Source organism: Mustela lutreola, chromosome 4 (genome assembly GCF_030435805.1).
Source record: "Mustela lutreola isolate mMusLut2 chromosome 4, mMusLut2.pri, whole genome shotgun sequence".
Lineage (NCBI taxonomy): Eukaryota > Metazoa > Chordata > Mammalia > Carnivora > Mustelidae > Mustela > Mustela lutreola.
Window position 1 is genome coordinate 50,578,443 of NC_081293.1, and position 23,343 is coordinate 50,601,785.

General features: G+C 37.8%; 1 protein-coding gene across 3 annotated transcripts in view; it reads right to left on the minus strand.

Annotated features, from left to right (window-relative positions):
* Positions 1 to 23,343, minus strand: part of LRMDA (leucine rich melanocyte differentiation associated) — a 1,047,313-nt gene that overhangs the window by 179,126 nt on the left and 844,844 nt on the right. The window lies entirely within an intron of this gene.

Sequence of the window (23,343 nt, forward strand, 5' to 3'; positions counted from 1 at the left end):
GGACAAACCCTTTGGTGTTATCAGGAATAAAACGTAACCAAGAGACATGTCAAATATCAATTTCCAATTACTTTTCTGTAACTCATTTCTGCCACTTGGGAAAACTCCCAAGGGATCCATGGCTCCTTATCAGCTCAGATCAGGCTTACCTTTCAAACAGGTAACACTCAGCAGCACCCAGTTCAGCCTCAGTACTACAAATGTCCTTCTCTGACACTCACATTCTCTTTTGAAGTTTTCGATATTGGCTTACAATGTCACCAGAGACCTGGCCCCAATGTGGAAGGCCTCCTGATAGTGTACCCTGAACCAGCTGCATTGGACTGGGATGGGGATAACTAACACCTGCAGTGAGCTGCTGTCACTGAGGTTTCCTAAGCCTCCACTTGCACTGAGATGTTGAATGTGGGCACAGAGACCCATGCAGCACTTTTGCGTCGTCAACTCCAGCCAAAGGGGAAAGAAATAAGAGAGTCTTAACTTTGATACTCAAAACACAGAACAGCATTTCTACCCTCCAGATCACAGAAAGCAGGCCACAAACTAATTGAAAAAATCTTTGGTATTAAGGATGTTAAAACTGAGGATCTGCAACAAACCAGAAATCACATGTCCCCTTTATTACAAAGTAATGGGAAAGAATTTGGAAAAACCAGAAAACATCTCTGGGTTCATAAATCAGCCCAGTTGGAGGGAAAGGCAAATGGCCAGCACCTGGAATGAGCCTTCGTCTGGATCCAGAGAGCAGCGTAGGCTGTGCACTGTGATTAATGACTTGAGTGAAAGGTCTCAGTTGAGGCTGAACAATTAACTTGTTCTCTCCACATCTTAGAACTCTCCACAGTATAACTATGTCTTCCCTGATTGGTCATATTTACTAAAATGCAAGTCAGTCTGGGAAGCTTCGAACATGTCATCGGACTATTTCTGACAACTGGGAGAGCTCTGGTGTTTGACAGGACGACTTTCATCAAATCATCTGTGTTGACTCTGCATGTACGTCTCAACCTTTCAGTTCCTTTTCAAGTTTAAGAACCATCTTTAAAGAGGCAATGGCATTGGCCTCGATCTGTCGAAGAAAAAAAAAAAAAAAATCAGCTCAGAGGATTGCAAATGGACAGCATATGGCCTGGCTTGTTTCTGGTCATTCCCAAAAAAAAGTTCTTAGGGAATTGAATGTCCATGAGATTAATGGTTCCCTCCTGTCCTGCCTTTATCCTCTGGAATAGGTTTCTCTAATCTCTTTCAGACCCTCTCAAGCATTTACATTAAACCAATCATTCCTCCTAAATCTACAACCAAGACTCTGATAAGACCTACTAGAACCTAAGAAAGTCTCCAAATTTCCTTCCCCCCTGCCTCTCCTCGAGGTGAATTTGTAGATTGGAAAGGAAAACAGGTACCCCAGAACCTCATTTTGTATGTGGAAGCACCCAAGGAATCTGGTTTCTTCATCTGACCTTCTAAACCTGTTTCCTTTGTGACAAATGGATATACCCAAAGTAGATATGGCCTCACACATAGTAGGATTGGAAGGGTACTGAGAGGCTTGGCTGAGACCATCCATCCCACAGGCCTGCCACAAGCCTCCCTTACCTCGCTTTTACGCCTGCATCCACAACCACTTTTGTCAGTGAAGGCATCCTGCCTCCAGGAGATATAAATGTACATCAAGAACAATAACAGTAACAACAGTGATAACAATAATAGAAGCAGGATCAACAATAACATGTATATAGTATTTACTATGAGCCACAAACTCTCTAAAACACTTCCCTTATATCAACTCACATGATCCTTACAACAACGCTACTAAGGTGTTGCTATTATATAAAATTTACAGAGATAGAATATTCAAGTAACTCACCCAAGATCACAAAGCCAGGAAATGGCAAAGCCAGAATTCAAACACAGGCTGACTCTGACTTAAGCTCTTCAGGCCATCCTATAAAACCCTATATTACAAAGATGCTCTCTAGAGGTATTGGTCCCCATCTGCAACAGCTGATAAGATTAGAGAAGCAACCCTTCCAGCATAGCACCCACCTAGGGGTCAGGCTTGGTGAGTCCTGTTTCTGCTACTCAATGTGTAACCTCAAATGTGTTCTGAATCTCGGAGCCTTAGTTGTATTCATCTGTAAAAATCAGTATGGTGCTAAGACCTATCTTACAAGGTTTTTGTGAGAACTGAGAAAACTGAGAACTGAGAAAACATACATGCAGAATGCCTAGAACATGGTGTTTGTAATAATCATAGCTATAGTTAGTATTAATCAGATTAGCTAGTACTAATTAGAGCAGCTGGAGAAGATGAGCAGAAACTATCACAGCTTGTAATGTAGATATGAAAAAGCAGATCAGTGTAGTGACTCCAAAGAGACAAGGATACTAAGAAGTACTGGGAAGGGATACCTACATTCCTGGTCTGACCCAATTTACACAGCCCCTAGGTTAGATTACCTCCATGAAAGAAAATATTCTAATTTTTAAAATATACTACGTTAAAAAAAAAAAAAAAGTCCAGACTGTGAGAATTAGGATATTCTCCCTGAAATTCCTGGTGCAAATGTGAGAGGGCGAGGCATCCTTCACAGCCTCCTGTGGCTGTTCCAGCACCAAGCCTGGAGCTGCAGCCTTCATTCCGCTTTTGCTACATGCTCTTGTCGACCCCTGACACATCACATTCTTTGCATCAATAAGGACTGGTGCCAGAACACACTAAATTGCCTTTGACTACATTTAACTGATCTAGTATTTTTTTATGATTCTTTCTTGTTGTACCATTTTTCACTTTTGACTTTATAATTCTCTGCTGACTTTAAATAAAGTGTTGCCAGACTACCCGAGGTGGTTTTTAATAGAGATTTAGGGGCTAGGTTGTGCTGTGGTTTGGATTCAGATTCTACTCCAGCAACAAGGGGAAATTAAGTAGGTGGTTTCATCTCAAGTGCCCATTTATACTTGGAATGGACACAGAGTTTATCTTCTTCTAAGCCTTGTAATCATGACACTACAAAGTGAGTTTCAAGAAATTAAAAATTAGGTAGCAATAGCTTCTCCACCACAAAACCACAACACAGTGTCCCTGTAAGCCCAGATGACTGGGATATACAAAGACAGCAGGGGAATCATTTGCTGAGTGACAGAGAGGAAGTTCACCACATTCTGTCCTGTGCCAAAGATAATGCTTGTTCTCCTTAAGTTGGCGAACTCAAATGACCCTATACCAGCTATGTCAGCTTGCCTCCAGACCCTCTATGTTGTCCCTAGTCCCCACTGTTTTCTGCTCAGATGAAACACTGCAAGCCAGCAGGCCCTTAATCACTGGGAAAGGGGACCTGACTAGCAAAAATCCTAAGTCAGATAAGCAGTCTGTAAAAATTAACATTTCTTTTTTAGAGGAGAATAATCTTAAGCATATCTTGAAAATATTAAATTAAATTTAAAAATAACTATGATTTTGGCTTTGTCTTCCTTTTCATGATCATGCAATGCTTGTTTCATTACAAAGGGATACAAATCACATGTAAAGCATTGAGAACAAAGTTTTAAAAAATATCTGTGTACCAATCATCAAGCTTACAAATAAACAGACCTCTTCAGTTGTTCTCCTCAGTGGTAAATGCAACCTTGAACTCTTGAGTTTTGGTTTTCTCCCTCATTTGGCCACCTATGAAATGACCCTTTTAAAATACTGTTTTAATTGGCATTTTTGAACTTTGTATAGATTTCATTCAGTGAGTTTCTTTCTCCCCTATTTTATGGACTGATCCATGTTGAATGTTCCTCAACTTTATTTAATAAAATATCTGCGTTGTTTCCAGTTTTTCGTCTTCTTTTGTTTTGCTATTATAGATAATGGCGTTAATATAGTTCATATTGATTTGAACATGTTCAGTAGTTTGTCCTGGGTTAGTGTCCTAGGAAGAGAATTACTAAATTTTAGGGTTTGCATCTATTCCAATGCAACAGATAATAACAAATTTTGCTCCACAGTAGATATGCTAATTCATACTTCCCCCGGAACAGCTCACAAGTTTCTGTTGCTCTACAGCTTGCCAGCACTTGGTACTGCCAGATTTGTAAATTTTGCTGAACCAGTAAGTACAAAATGTATCTAGTGGTTTTAATTTACATTTCCACATTTAATTTTTTTTATAGCTCATTACTGAGCAAGTTTTAGGTAGTTTGAAATTACTTGTCCAAAATAAGCATGAAAGGCAGTGTTTATATAGAATAGATATGATTTTATGGCTACACAGAAAGATACCATGGGGCAGCTGGGTGGCTCAGTTGGTTAAGTGTCTAACTCTTGGTTTCAGATCAGGTCATGGTCTCATGTGTCATGAGATCGAGCCCCACATCAGGCTCGGTGCTCAGCAAGGAGTCTACTTGAGATTCTCTCCCTCTGCATCTCTGCCCATTAGCACACACCCTTTCCATAAAATAAATAAATCTTTTTAAAAAGAAAGAGACCATGTATGTGGACATATAAGAATGAATGAATGAATGAATGAATATGTCTATTTCTCTGTTATCATACTTATAGCAGGACTGGCAAGCTAGAGCCCATAGGACAAATCTGGCCCCACCACCTGCTTTTGTAAATAACTTCTTAATGGAACTCAGCCATGCTTATTTGCTTATGTATTACCTAAGAATATTTTCACACTACAACGACAGAGTTTTATAGTCACAATGAGGACCACCTGGTCTGCAAAGCCTAAAATACTTACTATCGGATACTTTACAGTAAAAGTTTACTGACCCATGACTTAGAGCATCTCTACTTGTATGCAAAGAACCTCACATTCAACATGTCACCTCAAATCTGTTCCTCCCCAAATGTCATTTGGGGTAAAATGGCTTTACCTTCTACAGTTATTCAGGCTAAAAACCTAACAGTCACCTCCTGCTCTTGCCTCCTATTCACTGTTTACAACTAATTAGTGAATACCATCCAAGTATTCAATCTTCTCCAAACCATTCCTGTGAGGTCCCCTTCCCCTTCTCTACACCCATGGCTGGACCTTTGTTCAAGCCTTACACTGACTTTGGCAACCCTTCACCCAGGGACCCAGTCTTTGGTGGCCCCAAGTTTCACAGCACTTGGAACAATTTATGGCATTTATCTGTTTGAGTTTCTGTCCTCTCTGCTTCAACTGTAGATTTTTTAAGAGGATGGCAGAGAAGACTTGGGAAAAGAGCTTCCTTGTCTATATCATTGAACATAATGGCCTTCGCATTGTTGTACATGGAGGAATCACCAGAAGAGCTCATGAAAATAAAAGAGGCCAGAGTATCACCCCAGGCCCACTGCATCAGGAATTCCTGGAGGTAGGTGCTCAAGCATCTTTATGGGATGGATGCCCCCCGGGGAGATTTTTTTGTAGGCTTGAGAAGCACATATCTAATCAAAGCTTCCTGAATACTTCCCTTAATCCTATCCCACTCTACCACACCGCCCATGATGGATAGGACCCACTTCCCCACTCCACCCCCCACCCCCACACACACATACCACCTTTGCTTGGATACCAGAGCTTCCCTAAGTTTCTCCATATTCCTTCAATGGCACAGAGTAAGTTTGATTTGAGAGGAAATTGCATCCTTTATTTAGGGCTGAATTCTGATCTTCAGTCTCTGTTTTTCATTAAATTGGTAGTATTCCTGGTTAGTGATAGGATCTATCCCCCACACTGAGCAACTTCACTTGCTTAGCATATAAAAAATAAGAATCTCCTGTTATAACTTAGTACCGCTTCCTTGTACCATACCACCTAGCACTTGCCTAAGGGAAAAGGCAAGTAAACATTTATACAATGTATATAAGAATGTGGTTTTTTTAAATTTTTACTATCTTCTTCATTTTCAACATATTACAGATCATTTAATATGTAGAAAAACAAATGTTAATAGAAAGGTTAGACCAACGACAATACCAATAAGATGCTGTTAGTATTTATTAGAGATTTTTCTTATTAGACTTAATTTTTTCCTAAATTGCATGTGACCCATTATCATTATGCTTGGTGGATAATATAACAAAACAAAATTACCAGTCCATTTTACTCAAGGAGAAAGCCTAAGCTTCCTTGGGTTTTATAACACCAAGCATAGCACAAATTTAAGAAATTTTTCCAGTGCTGCACTCAGTGATTTTTAGGGGTCTATTTTCCCCAGAGGCATGTAAGTACTAAAATTGCATTGGATTGCGTTTTGCTCTCAGCGGGTGAGAAAGTGCATAGTCAATGGGTTATTTGCCATTCTTTATTTCCATTTTATGCAGTCACACGGAGGTATCTCTCAGGTGGTTGTTGAAGTTTACTAGACACTCAGGAGCCATCTTGTGCTTTCTCTAAATGACATTTATAATCTATAACCAAAGGGGTTGTCTATGAAGCCATTGGTGCAGTAAACCTAAACTCTGCTTGTGTTAATTCAGGTTACAGAGACCAGATCTTTTGCTATGAGATTCCAATAGGGGGGAAAACTGCATCCATGTATGTGAACAATATCTATAGTCTATAGGTCTACAAACAGAGATACAAAGTCTGATTTAGGTGCTGATAATGACTGACCATTTGAAATCAGTATATAGGGAATAAAGGCCTTCAGAATATGCAGATCAATTAATAACAAAGGGGTTATGCAAAAATCACACTAGTGATTTTGCTATACCTTTATTTATGTATAATAAAAGCACTAAATTCTGTAAATGCACTGTTAGTCTGCTTTCTTTCAACTGGATAGCTCCAATTAACCATCATTTTCATGCTTCACTAGGGCTCTGATCATTGATGCTCTTAACTGGATTCCTGAAATACTGAAAAAGCTACAAGTGCTTTCTTGGATCATCAAGAAAAATTAAAATTCATTCAGTGTAGTTCTACTGTGAAGTATATGTTATTGGGGGGGAGGGGCACAGAACAGAGGGAAGAACACAGACCTCAGCATTAGACCTGGTTTTGAGCCTCACAAAGGACACTTCTTAGCCCTGGGACCTTCAGTAAACTACATAATATCTCACTAAGCTTCAATTTCCTCATATATAATATGGGGATAATATCCAGCTTCAGGAGGTATTTCCAAGATGAAATGAGACCACGAACATATGTAAAATACCAGCACAGTGCTGGCTCTAAAGAAATCACTCAATAAATAGCAGCTATTATTAATGCTAATATCTTCCTTCCCATTTTTAGTAAATCAGTGAGCCATGCAATATATGCAGGTATCTCTTTACTTTTTTCTCTGTATCTTTATTTACCAGGATATTTGATTCCTATAAATATCCCATCCTGCAACAGAGTATAGAAAGTCTGCTGTGGATTCTCAACACTGAATTATTTAAATCTGAAGAAGCAAAGGAACACTGTCAAAGAAACTGTATCTTTAGCACAGTCCTTGGGAAAACAAAGTTTCAAAGTCTCCACAATGGTTGCAAATCACCCAAAGCTCCTGCCCTCTTTGTATCTTTTATTATTTTTATTAATCTATTACTTAAGTGAAATATTAACATATTTTAATAAAAATTCAGAGACTGAAAAAACTAGTTTTTTTGACCCTCTTATATTCTTTACCACTCCAATCTGGGTATTCCTCCAAAAGTAACTACTGTAGGGGTTTTGTGTCCAAACTTTAATAATTGTTTCTATGCCTTTGTACACATAAGTGTATGTTGCTGTGTATGTGCATGTATGAGAGATTTTGAGCTTTTAAATACATAAATTCTATCACAGTGCACAAATGTTTTAGATTCAAATTTTTTTTGTTCAAAAATATGTCCTGAAGTCATTCTCTGTTAAAATCTTATTTACCTTTTTTTTGAAAAATTTACCTTAACTTTTTAAAAACTCCTATACAGCACTCAATACCATGATTTGCTATATTTTAATAATTCCTTTCCTGATAGACATATAATTTGTCTTTGCATTTCTTTTTCATTGCAAGAAAAACATTGCAATGAACATCCTTCTGTATACTACCCTTTGGACACGTGTAACTGAGGTTATAAGCTATATGAATTTTATTTCAGCCTTTAAAAAATCCAATTTATTTTAAATCATGATTAAGTATTTTTTAAAAAATATATAAGAGTACAGTGAACAGTCTTTCTTCCACCTTAGACTTCCCATGTGCCTGGTTTACCCCATCCATAGGTAGTCACTATCATCCATCTTTCAGAGTTTTTTTAAACATGGATTCTTATTGTACCCTGTCATGCGTAAATAATAATATGCAATATCTATTGTTCTATACCTTGTGGTATTCCCTTAATGATATATACTGCATAGACTCACATATTAAGTATATAGGAGCTTCCTAATTCTTTTGACAGAGTTACACAGTATTCTACAGATTGGATGCACCATAATTTAGTGTTTCACAACTGATAGCTCTATTGCAATTTTAAGTGATTAGCTAGCACATCTACTTAATAATAAATACTATTGTTTATATATCATTTTATATATGCAATTATTTCTAGGAGTACAATTTTTACTCTGTTTTTACACTAGGCTGTTAAACATTTTATTACTGATTCCTATGAACATCTCATATATCAGAAATATATATAATCTATCATTGCCTGTTATATAATTTCCAAATATTAAATTCACTGTCTTTTGACTTTGCATAAAATCTTTCCCTCTCCATGTAAAATGTTCTTTAAAAAAATAAAATCAATAGGCTTTTAATAGGTTAAAATTTTTAATGTTTTATGTTTTTAATTTTTCTTTTTTAAAATTACAGCTTTCAAACTGAGCTCTTGGTTTTCTTTAAGCACTTTTATGGTTTCTTCTTCATTTCCATTTAAAATGTTAATCCATTTGTAATGTGCCCTGGTATGGTATGAGATATGGATCTAATTTTTTTTTTTTCCAAATAGCTACACATTTGCCCCAAGAACAATATATTGAATAGCCCATCTCTTCTCTGGCAGTCTGAGATACCTTTTTATCATGTACTAAATCCCACATGACACTGAATTCTCAATTTCCTATTCTATTCCATCACTCCGTTTAGCAATCTGTGCACAAGTACCACATTGCTTTAATTATTGAGGCTTTAGAATGTATTTGATATCCCGTAGAGCTAATTTTCTCCCCTCATCATAATTCTTTTTTAGAATCATCCCACATACTACTTTTGCTTACTTTTTCATCTAAACCTCAGATTCAGTTTTTCCCGTTTAAAAAGAAAAAAAAAACTTTGATAGTTTTATAGTTTCATAAGAATTTATATTTTAATAAGAACAACAACAACAAAAAAAAAACCCACATTGACATATCTATGGTCTTGAGTTTTCCTGTAATACGGTAGGTCTGTCCATAACGTCAAGCCTTCTTCTGTGTCCTCCTAGAGGGTTTTAAAGTGTTCTTCATGAAGATATTATATGTTTTTGTTAATATATGATTATAGTATTTCCAACTTATTTTCTTTTATGTTGCTTCTTCAAATGGTGTCTTTCATTCAAAATATTCTCCAAGTGGTTGTTTTTTATTTTTTGGGTTTGTTTGTCGTTGTTGTTGTTTTTTATCCAACTGGTTTTTGTTCTACTAATTGTATATTACCTTCTGTTTTACTTCATCACTGAATTCTCTTGTTAAGTCTTTTAGTTGGCTCTCTTGAGTTTCCAATTGTCAAACCAAATCATCTTTAAGCATGACAGTTTGACCATATGCTTTCTGTTTTCATTTCTCCTGTCTAATTACATTGGTTAGTATTTCCAGTAAAACATTAAATAATAGTGGTAGTAACAGATAACTTGTCTTGTCCTCACATTAATAAAAATACTTATTATGTTTGCCCATTAAGTTTGACATTGGCTTGACTGAGATGGATGTGTTTTATCACATTAAGGACATATACATCTATTTTTATATGCTTTTTACCAAGATTCATTATTGAATTTGGCAAAGCTCTGCATCTATGGAATTATTGATTTCATCTTTAGAACTATTAAAAAGATGGAATAAATGGATACTTAAATATTGAAATTTCATTGCATACTTGGAATAAATCTCAGTTGACCATGATGTTTTACTGTGCTGTGTATGCTACTGGATGTTATTTAGAATTACTTTATTTAGGACTTTTGTACCTATATGCATAGCTGAGATGAGTACTGTAGTTATTTTCTCTGTAATCCTTGTCAATTTCTCTGTAAATACTTTATGCACTTCATAAAAAGAATTTAGAAGTACTTCCTTATCTATGCTCTCAAAAAGTTTAAATAGCTTTGGAATCAACCCTGTGGTATGCAGGAACTGGCTTACACCAACTCACAAGAGTCAACTGTGCACATCTATTTCCACCACCACAATGAGTGATATCATGTAGATATCTTGGAATCAGTCGTGATAGAAATATTGATGCCACAGAACTGTGGCAAACACTATAGATCAAGGCATTTTTATTTTTTATTATTATCCTCCTCATCATTATCATCATCATCATCATTTGCATAGACCCAGTTGTTAAACATTTAACAGAATCATCTTCTTAACAAAATCACCTTTTATTCTAAAGTTTGGTAAAACTTCCATGTAAAACCACCTGGACTTCAGTTTGGTGCAGGGTTGTGAGAGTCTTTATGTACTTTATTTGCCTATGAAAATCAATATTTCAACTTTCTATCTCTTCTGGAGTCAGTTTAGAGAATTCATTTTCTTAAAAAATTATCCACTTGATCTAGATTTTTAGATACTTGCACAAAATTCAACAAAGTTACTTCTTACGATTCTTTTAATTTTCTCTTCTGTGACTTCTCATTTTATATTTTGAATGTTTGTATTTTCTTTAATTTTCCTTGATTTTGTTTTTTAAAAAATCAGCTCTTCAATTATTTATTATACTTCTGTTTTATAATTTATTTATATCTGTTTTTAGCTTTAATAATTAATCCCTTCTGCTTTCCTTTGGTTTACTTAGCTGAGTGTTTTCTGAGTCAGATGCTTCATTTATCTTTTGCATTCTTTTGCTTTTAATATATGTACTTAAATATACATACAGTTTTCTTCTTAGAATGGCCTTAGATCTATATCATAGCTTCTGACCGGTAGTGACTTCATTATCATATTTCTCCAGCTATTCTACAATTTGAGCTTGTATGTTATCTTTGACTTGAGATTTAAGAGTATTACGAAGTTTCTGAGCAGAAGGGCTTTTTGCAGTCTGCTTTTGTTACCAACTTTTAGTTTCATCAACCGGTGACCTGAGAGTTTTTATATTTCCTCTACTTCCTAAAATTCATTAAAATTTATAACTCAGTATATCATTATGGAGGGCTATATTTGCCAAAATGATCAAAGCAGTATTTCTAGTCTCACATGCTCCTCTAGAACTTTGCTACTCCCCATCAAGAGGCAGAATCCATTTTTCCTTCCCTTAAACCTGGGTAGGAATTTGGGTGACTACCTTGATGAACAGTAGACAGTTAAAGTAATGCTACATGAATTCTAAAATACAGGTCATAAAAGACAATATGGCTTCTGTCTGGCTCTTACTCACTCTTGGGAAATTTTTGGCATTTGAACTCAGCCATTATGCTATGAGAAAGCCCAAACTTGCATTTAAAGGAAGACCACATGGACCCCACATGGAGAGGAATTGAGGTCCCCAGCTGATAACCAACATCAACCACCAAGCTTAGCATTATGTGAATTCTCAGGTGATTTTAGTTCCTAGACCTCAAGTCTTCTACTGAGGCCGCAGATATTAAAGAACAGAGATAAGTCCTTCCCACTGTCCTCTCTCAGAATTCCTGACCTACAGAATCTTTGAACTTAATAAACCATTGTCCTGTGCCACTATATGACTTCCTTGTCTCATTTGATGCTCTTTTGCTTAAATTCTACCTTGTGATATTTAGACCGTAACCTCTGCTGTAATCCCTCTTCTAGGCTTTTGTTTCAACTTTTCTGAGTCAAATTGTTTCTTTTTCTCTTATATAACACCGAGAACTGGATTTTCCTTATGAGTCAACCTGAAGGTATTTTAAACAAATAAATTAAGCACATTTTCATTTTGTTCTGATACAAGTATGATAGGTCTCAGTTCTGTCATGTTATATTTCATATGGGCAGAGCTAAGTGGTTGTAACAAGTATCTTCTGTCTCTCAAAGGCTAAAATACTTCATATTTGACCCTTCATAGAAAATGTTTGCTAATCCTTGATGTAAATCATAATAATGACTGCAAATAATGTTCTGTGTACTACAATATTTATTGCTCCTTTTGGTTTTTGTTATTATTGTTGTACATCTTATTGTTTAGGCTAGCATCTCCAAGGGAATGCAGACTAGTCTTTCCTTGCTTATCCAAGGACTGTAATGGGAATATTTTCAACCCTTTGTTCTTGTCTATGCAGGTTGCTGTATGTTTTTGGCAGATAATTTTAATCAAGTTAGAGAACTTTCCATGTATTTCTTATTTGCTAAGATATGTGGGTAGAAGTAGTTATTAAATGTCACAAGTTTTTTTTCTTTTGTGTATCTATTAATATGACCACATATAATTCCTTTTTCTTTTTAATATGCCCATATGACAAGTTTACTGATAAATTCTAACCTTTCAATTTTGAGATAAATCCTAATGGGGCACAAGATGGTATTTTTTATTACTACATTACTAAATCTTATTGTTAGTTTCTCATGGAGGATACTTTAACTATATTTGTAAAAGATGATGACCTACAGTTTCATTTTAATGTGTGCTCATTATCTTATTTATGTCACTTATGGAATCCTAGTTAGATGAAAAGAGAAATGTTCATTGTTTTTCATTTTCTAGAATAAATCTAGGAAGTTTCTCCTCTTTGAGGGATATATGATGATTTTTTTCAGTTTCTTCTCTAGTCTTTTTCTCTATTTAGATTTGTATTCCTCCTTGAGACAATATTGGTAATTATAATTGCCTTAAAATTGCCTGTTTTAGATTTTCAAATTTTATTGATAAAAACAGAGTTTTTACTCTTCTTATTCCTAAGTTAGATATTCATCTCTAGTTTTTCTTTAGATTTGCTAGATTCATCTTTGAAAAAATAAACTATCTGTTGGTACTATTGATAAAGTGTATTATATATTGTTTCTGTTTTATTAAGTTTCGGTTTAATTCAGTCATTTCATATGGCATTGGGTTTGTTGTTGCTTAATTAAAATTTCTGGAAACTCAGCCCATTTAAAAAGATTTTTTTTATTTCTTGTTGCATTTTTATATTTTCAAGGGAACAAAATCTTTTAATTACATTTTGGGCTACAACCCACAGTTTTTAATATACTATGGTGCTGTCACTTCCACTTCCTCTTAAAGAGTAATTTATATTTATATTTCCTCATAAAACTAAAAGTTTCATTTCTTTCTAATTCTGTAAGTCAAATTTCCTTTACCCTGCCCTAGCCCCTCTAGAAGGTCTTCCTTTTGAAGCTAATTTCTAATTTTTTTGAGTTATGATCAATTAATCTGAACTGGGCAAATTATACTTGGACTCAATTTGTGGATAGTTTTTGTGAATGTTCCATATAGTTCATAAAAGAATGTTTATTCTGTTTTCTATTTAATAAAACATCGATGTGAAATTTCTGTTCTGTTAGCTGTCATTTTCTATGGAAAATATGCTAAAGTTTTCATCTGGGATTGTGAATTTGTCAAGTATTTCTAGAAGTTTTTCTTTATGTATTTCAAAGCCCTGTTGCTAGATGTATTGCGTTTCATGAATTTTACAGCTTCCTATTTTATCTTCTTAAGTATACAAAATATCCCTCTTCATCATTTCAATCACCGTCTTAAATCTTACTTTTTCTGAAATTAACATTCTTATTACCGGGTTTTGTTTCTAGCATCTAAAGTTTTGTGTTCTTCTCTAATCCCTGTAATTTTTATTTTCAAACTCCTATGTTATTTTACTGTATTTATTTCTTTAAAAAGTATTTTATTTTACATTTTCTTTTTTAGCAAGTCTGAGAGTGTACTTTTAATTTAGTTCATCCACATTTATTATGCCTATTACATTTCTACCAACTCTTGACACCTTACTTTACACACCCAGTTGCCCAACCTTGTTTCCTCTGGCTTGGAGATAGCTCAGCTGAGTGATTTTTGCCAGGGATGGGGACAGGCGTACAGATGGGTTGACCCGTGTGACTCTCACTATGGAGGTCTAACATGTTGGCTGCTCTCAAGCCTGCCAGTAGTTCCCTGCACTTAGCAAAGTCCTGAAGCTTGTCCTTTATTTTTTAACTCTCTGGCATCAAAGCTGTGATGAATCTCTTTAATCTTACCCTTTAATCTCTCTTGCAGAGAATCTACATAGGTTCTGATCTTCTTTTCCAGTTAATTATTGGTTGTTTTTGTTTTTGTTTTTCCTTTCCCCTAGAAAAAGTAGAATGTATCATTTCTATCATTTCAGTGAATGCCTTAAAAAATGGCTTCCTGTTTAAGGGACAGTAAATGGGCTATAAGATGCTAAAGTCCTGACTTCATCTATGCTCCCCTCACCACATTCCTCCTCTGCTAGATTCCTTACCTGAGCTATACTGACACTCCAATGCCACTTTCTCAGGGGTGATGGCTCTGGCTATCAAATCTCAAATTACCAACACACACTCCTTCCTCTCTTTTGCCTGCTTTTGTTTTCATCACAGTATTTATTCTTAGTATTTATCTCTATCATACTCTACACTGTTCTTATTTTTATCTTGATTCTTTTTCAGTAGAAATGTAAGCTCTTTGAAGGCCAAGATTTTTGTCTGCTTTATTCATCACTCTAGACCTATGCTCAGAGCAGTGCTTGGTACATAGTTTGTGTTCAGTGGGTAGCTCTTGAATTAATAAATTTCTAGGGATTCAGAAGAGGAAAAGGAGGCTTTAGGACATGTTCTTTGCACTGTTGTTGTTGTTCTCGTTATGCTTTACGATCTTCCAGATATGCCACCATTTACTACCCTGCTTAACCTGGTCCAGGAGACTTCGGTTATTTGTACATTGTATGAAGTTCTAGAAAAATTCCAAAGGGGCAGATGAAAAGAGAGAAATAAGACACAAGAAAATTTGGGGGTGAGGATGGTTATACGGATTTCTTTAACCAAAAACAAAGAAAGGGACTGCATGTTATCCTCTTTGACTATTCCTGATTGGGAAGAAATTGATGAAGTAGAGCAAGATAAATAAAGGAATAAAGAGCTAATCCACAAGAGAGAAGACTGTTTTCATTGCTCTTACACAGATGTCTGTCCTCACAACAGGAAAGTTTTTGTCTTTGGGGGAGGGTGGGAATAAGAGTAGGGGAGCAGCAATTTAAATTGGAATCTCTAGGCAGTCTGTGTTTAGGAATTAGAATTACATTATTTTCCTGGCTCCCCACCCCCTCTTGTCTTTTAGTGGGGAAACATTTGCCCTGGAACAGCACACAGAGTTTGCATTAGCATCCCTGAGGATAGAACTTTGACCCCACAGACTAAGGAAGCTACAAATGGAAAATTCCAAGTTGCTGTACTCTTTTATTTTCATGCTAATGCTTCTGCAGAGAGTATTTAAAGAAACAGATGCACAAGAATAATAAAGAGTGGAGGACTAAGAATGCCTCAGACAACAGTGGAGTGTTTTTCCAGCAAAGCCTTATATCTTTCTGGGCTTGCACAAGTCCGGTGGGGTCAAGGTGAAACCCTGATTTTTATTTTATGAAAAAGCTAAAGGAACATAGATCTAGAAAAACCCTGGGTCTGGGTTTCAAATCCTGATTGGATTTGAAAGTTGCTGCTTCACTTTACTTCCTTCAGCCCTTGGGTAATGATGACTTCCCAATCTCCCTCGCCAACTGACACTCAACTTCAACAATACTCATCCCTTCCTCAGATCCAACCTGGATGGAGCCCACTGTATGTTCAACCCTCTGGCTATTTCCATTGTATTCCTGACAAAAAGAAAAAACTATTCATCTTAGAATAACTTCATCCTGGGTATAAATTCTAGAGTGCAAGACATATCAGAGCACTATACTCTATAAAGCCAGATAGTTTCAATACTCTTCTCTTAATATGCAAACAAATTTCTATTTTGCTTTACCATGCACATGCTTCACACAGAAGAAGCTAATCAGAAACTTCAAATTGTCATCTCTAACCCCTGCTTTAAGATTATATCTCACACACTGCTCCTCTGGACTATGGCCAGAAATTAAACAAGAACTCTACTTGGTCTCCCTCCAAGGTCTCTTTCACACCCTGAAACCACCCAGGGAGAGTTCCTCCAGGTGTGTCACCTCTACAGATGGTTTCATTCCAGGGATGTCTTTAGGCTTTTTTTATATTCAAAGTCCTTAGGAGCAATAAATGGGTGGAAATAGGTGAGTGAAGACAGAGGGGATGGAGGACCTGTTTTAAAACTGCATTTCTTTATCAAGGACACACTCCTCTCTCTTATTTTGTAGGTTTATAAAAGACGACCTTTCTATATGCCTGAGTAGAAAGAACTTGGGGATGGCCACTCCCAAGTGATATGATCAACTTTCTCATTCCAACCTATTTGCTTTCAACTTAGTTCTCACCTTTCCCCAAGGCTACCTCCCAACACTTTGTTCTTTCCTCACCAAATTTCCCTCCTCTGTACCCTTGTAGCTTGATTTCTGCTTTCTGTATGTTGGGCCTTATTTCCAGAGTTAGATTATAGGATTCCTGAAGGCAAGAGCCCAGGGCTTCTTTTGCATCTCCTACAACCCAACCCCCAGTGCAGGGTTCCTCTAAAAAAAGAAAGGGTGGTTGGCTGACTGATTGAAGAAACAGAAACAGGCCCCCACAGTGACCTGAAACATATGGAATTCTGATTAAGGGAAGTGAAGAGTCAAAAAGTCCAATATTGCACCCTTTATAAAGTACATGTATCCCATCAAATCTGAGGTTATTGGAAAAGTAACAGCCCTCTCCCTCAACCAGCCCCAACCAAAAATTTCATTAGAATGGATCAAGAACCAGAGCTGTAAATATTCATGGCTGGGAGGGGTAAGCTGGAGGACAGCCTGCTGAACTGAGCAGGTGTTCACCTCACTCAATTTCAATCCGTTTGCAGCCAACAACGTCATTGTTTGGCCTTCTTGTGCACACCGACAGGCCATTTTTCATGATTTTACCATTTCTGGCCAAATGCAAACTTTTTAATTAAATGTACCACATGATTCCAGATGTTTGTTTATTTGTTCCAAAAAGGTTGTAAAATCTCTGCATGAGGAAAAACCTGGGGCAGGGGTAAAGTCTTCTATAAGATACAGGGAAACAAATGAATTAGAACTGGGATGGGGAGGTGAATGCTGGGCAGAGCATTCTCAGCAGACCCCTCTAGACCGAAACCATTGGCTTCTAATAGTTCTCCTTCCAGAAACCCAAGATTTGGGAATAAAATACACTGGGCACTTACTAGTTTTTTTGAAAGAATGTAGCTCATCTTGAGCCAAAGATCGGAATGAGAACAAATTTTTGTGGCTGCTCTGCCTGCTTATTGTCTGTTTGTTCCTGTTGCTATGAACCCACTACATTAATCCCAGCAGCCTCCCACTTAACAGGCCAGGTTAGAGCTTATGCACCAGTAATAGGGGAGCATCCCGCACTGCACGGGGGAAGCAGGAGAGCACCTACAGGCGGAGACCACAGCTTCCCATCACCATGCCAGCTTCCTCTCAGCCTTCTGTTCTCTCATAGCATCTCCAAACATAATCAGTCCCTAAGTCAGTCTATCGCATTTGCTACAAAATGTTTCTCATAATCCTACTCTTCTTTGTTCCCTCAGTCAGCCAGCCAGACACCCCAGGTCTTCATCATCAATGCTAGATTATTTCAACATTATCCTAACTGATGCTGGGCTCTCAGATTTGGTTTCAAAAGCCAACACCAAAAAATACTTTGAGTAAGGTGGAGATGGAAATGGAAATGCACTAACTGTCCATTTACTCTGATGCCTGAGCCAGATACACCCTGTGACCAAACCATCAGCAACCTTGAACAACGATTCCATAGTGGCCATAAGGTTCCCTTTACGTTGCCCTCACCCCTGCTCCACTGGCAGTGTCCTGGACCCAGCTGTCTTCCCCATCTGTTACCAAGTTGTTTCCTAAATTACCTTTGCTAGAAACCTGCTCTTTCGAGGCGGTACAGTCTGCAGCCACATAGTCTGGTATCAAGAAATCCAAAGCTTCTAAAACTTCAATGTGATCCCACGGTGGCCTCCTCGATTCCAGACTCTTTTCTTTCCAATTCTCCCCTCCTACTGCTTGCAAATAATAATCCCATAGCACAGCTATAAATCAAATTTAGATGTTCCTGCCTACTCAAGGCCTGCCATAATATGGATCCAGGCTACACACATAAACCCATTTTTTACTTTTTCAAAACTAGGTCCCTTCTTCCATTCACTTCTACCTCTTCTTACCCTTGCGCTGCTTCTTTACCCATTCCCTTTCTTCGTGAGTGGAGTGGGGGTAGGGATGCCCTTCTTCTGCCCTCCATGCACTCATGACTTACTTCCTTTAAAGCTCAAGGCCAACATCCTCTAAACAGCCATGCATGCCTGACTATACTAATATTTACTGATTCCTATATTTTCCAAACATGTACAGAACTTACAGCTTTTACCAAGTAAGGCAACTCTCACTTATATAATATATGATATCTAGTTTGGTTGGCATTGTTCCATTTTGGTAATGTCCTCAATCAAACCATAAATTCTTAGAAGACAGATACCGTGCTCTCTCTTTCTGACTATTCCATAAACCCTAACAAGTACTGTGTACACAGTAGATACTAAAGGCAAACCCTAACAAGTACTTTGTACACAGTGGATTCTAAAGGCAGTGGATGCTGGAGGACTCCTAAAATGAAGTTGCTCAGAGCAATATTTGTCACTGCAAAAGTCATATTTGGCCACGCCTCAATTCTTCACCTGCAACAGAAGGGATAAGAAACAGCCCATGACTCTGAAAGTTCAGGATATTTAGAATCTTCAATCCTATCCATCCCAGACTCTCCATGTTTTAAGAGAGAGGAACATGTTTTCAACTCCATTTTTTTATTTGGACTGTCTTTTAGGAGAAGGGTTATCGCTTATCTTGCAGAAGTAAAGTTTGCCCCTGTTGGGAGTACAAGACATGATTCCATATTTCCCTCTTTGCTTTGCTTCCAAAACAGAAGAGCCAAATTCGTAGCTCCTCTGTATCTTTGAGCACACAACAATTCTTCCCAAAGAGTAGAAATAAAGCAATCATGGAGACTGCAAATGAAAAATCATCCTTGGAGAAAAAAAGATAGGAAATGGACCCCTATGGGTTTCAAATGCTTAAAGGAGGCTGCTTAAAGTTCCTGGCTGAAGTCCATGCCAGTCTTGGTAATAGTCTAACAGATTCATCCATCTTCAGATTCCACTTGGCTTACTCTTCCATCACTGCCACCTTCCCAGACAGCGGGCGCACACATGCACATCTATCTATATATATGCGGAAGTTTTAATCTATACGACCCTCCATTCCAATCCACCCAGCCCTGCTCGGTACAGAGTGAAGCTATTGACCCTGCAAAGCAGCAGAGAGATGAATTTGATGACCCAGACTGGAGTTTTTAAACCATTTCAGCAAGGTCTAGAATCAAAGGAAAGTACAATTTATTCAGCACTTAGTAAAGTCCTTTTACTTTGGAACAGAGCGCACACACTGAAAATAGACTCCCACTGCCACACAGATAAAATAAACCTGTCAACCACTACTGTCAAATCACTAGTCACCTCGATTAAATAAAGGAAACTTTAGCATCTCTCAGCATCTGAGAATTCCACCAAGATTATAAGCCCATAAAAGCATTATGAAGGAAAGAAAACTAAAGTAATGGGTTCTGTTGAAATGTCATCAGAGGAAGCATTTTACATAATTAGAAAGTGCTAATAATATCTCTGCACAAGGAACCAACACACTCTTTCCCTAGGCAGCCAGGGCAAAGCCACGGCATGGAGTCTGAAAGAGGAGAGCCGAGGCCATGCACTTATCTAGCAGGACCCGAAGAAGAAAGATGTCCCTGTCAGCAGCGAGGAGGCCATCCTAGCCAATTGCTAAAGTGATTTTTTTTTTCTTATTTCTTCTCCCTCCCTCTCTCTTCCACAGATTTCAATACACTTTCTATGGAGAAAAGTTGGATCCGCCATACTTCTGTGAACCTTCAATGACTCAGTGATGTTTTCTGAAAAATCATCTGATAGTTAGCTCCTTTGAAAAGATAATCAAAATATTTTGGAAGACAGAAAGCAAGAAATAAGCAGGTTGCTTTTGTCATAGGGCCCGATCTTAGGTGGGACATCCTTGGCAAAGTCACCATAGCCATCAGATTGCTTATTTCGTCTTTTTCAATGGTCAGTGAGAACAAAGAACAATAGGCAGAAAGACACCTCGATGCTAAACTAATAAGATAGCCTAAACAACTGTATCTATTTTCATTGAGTCCATGCTACTATTCTCTGTAGATTTTGCTTATAATGATCAAACTTACTTAGCTTTCAACATGTGATATACATAGTAAGCCTTCTATTTTCCCTATAGGTTGACATGGCAAGATGGTACGACTATTAAAAAAAAAAAAATTAAGTTGTCTGAAAGAGACAGATTGCCTCCAAATCATCTAAGCCTAAAACAAATTGTGATGAGCAGTCTGGTTATCTAGCAGCCCCATCTTGAGCCCTCCCAAAAGTATTCTGCTCATTGGCATACGGTTTTTCTGGGCAACATCTCCCCATCCCAAACATCTTTCCCTACATTGCCACGTCTTCTTCACACACATCCATTAATTTTCCTCTTCTTCATTTCAGTTTGGCTTATTTAAATAGTTGAAGCAAAACACTCTGTATTTATGGCTTCTGTGAAAATGTATTTTATGATATCTCATGCTAAAACTGTTTAAAAAATAAAAATAAAAAACGCCTGCAGTTTTTCTTCCCTTCTTTTTCTTCTTGTTTGGATGGCACACATTGAGCTGCTTCATGGAGATATACAGAAAAATCAATTCCTAAGCATAAAATGCAACTCACATTAAGGAAACTGCAAACGATAACTAATTATGATGAGTTGCTATGTAAATCATTCTATGACAGTCCCAGCAATCAATTTCAAACACAAATAGACCAAGCCCTGGCTGGAGAAGGGGATGAGCACCTAACTAGTGTACCAGAAGTCATGGCAAGGCTGCCAAGGATAGGCGGAAGGAGGATGGCTACGATCTCCAAGCACGTTTCCATAGATTTCCTTTCACCTTCCTTCCTTCTTTCTTTCATACATCTAAAGTCCGATGTTTAATATGACCAGGTAAGGATGGCATACCCTCCAGACTGTATAAGCATCAGAGAAAAAAAATAGTAATTCAGGGACATTCACTAGGCTTGCAATTACTTTGTAAAATGCGCACACAAATGCCCTGGAATGGGATCCCTCTGTGGGATCACTACTTGCAAAGTCGGGTCACTGCCTGTTATCACCTGGCATCACCACCACCCTCTTCTCAGGCTTTCTCTGCAGCTCAGAGGATGAACTAGAAACTGCCTTTCTGAGAATTCCCTTGGCATGTGGTTCTAGGTTAGAATGAGGCAAAGAGAGACCCTGGAGTATGACTTAGAAATCCAGAGAGAAAGAGGAGCAGGGCAATGCCTGGGTAGATCTAACGTTTGAAGCGGTGTCCAAGTGGACTTCTTGAGAATCACTCCCACATGGCTGCTGCAGATGGAGAACATCAGTAGGAGGTGCCCAGGTGTTTCTGAGATGTGCAGAAACTTCAGCAAGCTCTTAAGAATCCCCAGCTTCCTTACAAGGTTTGGATTCTGGGTGGGGTCCTCCCTGACTGGACCAGCCCCTTGCTCATTCCTTACATTAAACCCCCTCATCATGTGAATCCATAGTGGGCCTTCTATTTTCCCTATCTGAATTCAGACTGATGTGATACTATCTTCTGTTTTGGTTTTTCAAACTGTCTCTGTTCTTGAATTTATATATTTGTAATTTAAAATAAGGGAGAGAAAGAGAGTAACAGACAATTCTTTTGACAGAAGAGGTAAGGTCGCTATACTTCGCTGCAGTCTTAGCAAAGGCTGTAGAAATTCACCCCGGGCAGTGGCATTTCCAGGCCACTTCTCTGCCTGTACTTCCTTCTTCCATCTAGCACAATGCCACAGTCAGTCCTGCATTTGCTTCATATGTCCTGTGTCAAGGACAAATGTCAGGGATGGTCTGGGAATCAAGGACACAGAAATCTGTGTGTTTGTTTTTTATCTTGCCTCTGTCACCGAGTGACTTAAGTCTCCCCCAGCAATTCTTGGTGCTTTCCTCTGTTAAATGGAAATAGTAATACCTACCCTCCCTCCTTTATAGGGTTGTCTTGAGGATGATATGGTCAACTTACTAAATAGAAATGTTCTCCCCAAAAGATGCAGTGGTTTACTTAATTGCAAACCCCATTTCTAACAGGTACCAGATAAAGAGTGGCAATACCTGATATGCAGGTGTATGTTCAATGCATATAACATACTTAAAGAAACATTTCTCCAACAAACACTCCAATGCTCCTTCTAATGTGGATACCCACAGAGGATATAGTAAGCAGGCCACCACTAGGTAATAACTGAGATTCCTGACACAGCCCCATGGCCCCAGTAGACTTCAAAGACATGTTTAGACCTAGAGCAGAATTCTCAGAGAGATTTCAGGAGTACCATTCTAAAACCACATCTATACGACTGCCTGCACCTTATGGCAGAGTCCAGCCCCTTCTTTGAGAGCTGTTACAAGTAAAATAATTCCCTTAGTTGCTTCAATTCATCCTATTTCTTTCCTACCATCAAAACACCAGAGTTTAAAAATTATGACATTATGACATCAAAATTATTATCTACTTGGAAGTTATACAATGTGGCTAAATGCCGCCATCGGACAATGAATCAATACATATGGGCCCAACCGTGGTGACTGGGGTTTATGAAAGCAACAGGGTTGAGGTCTGAGGTCCACAGGCTGGCCTTTCCTTCCCCTATCACTTAATCCCAAAGGAAGATGGGTCTCCTTTCTCAGACACAATTAAGTTATCTTACAGAGGCACCTAAATTACTGACTTTTCCCTGGGCTTCGACCATTCATCCTTTACTGAACAAATATTTCTTGAGCTTCTAAAAAGCAGGAGGCCCTGTGCCAGGCATTGCAGGTATAGTGGTGAGCAAACAGATACACTATCTTCTATTGTCTCCAACAGCTTACAGCCTGTCCAGGAAGACACTGGAAAATAAAGCCTGAAAAATGAACACTGACCTAATATAAATGTGTGGGGTGGGATCGGA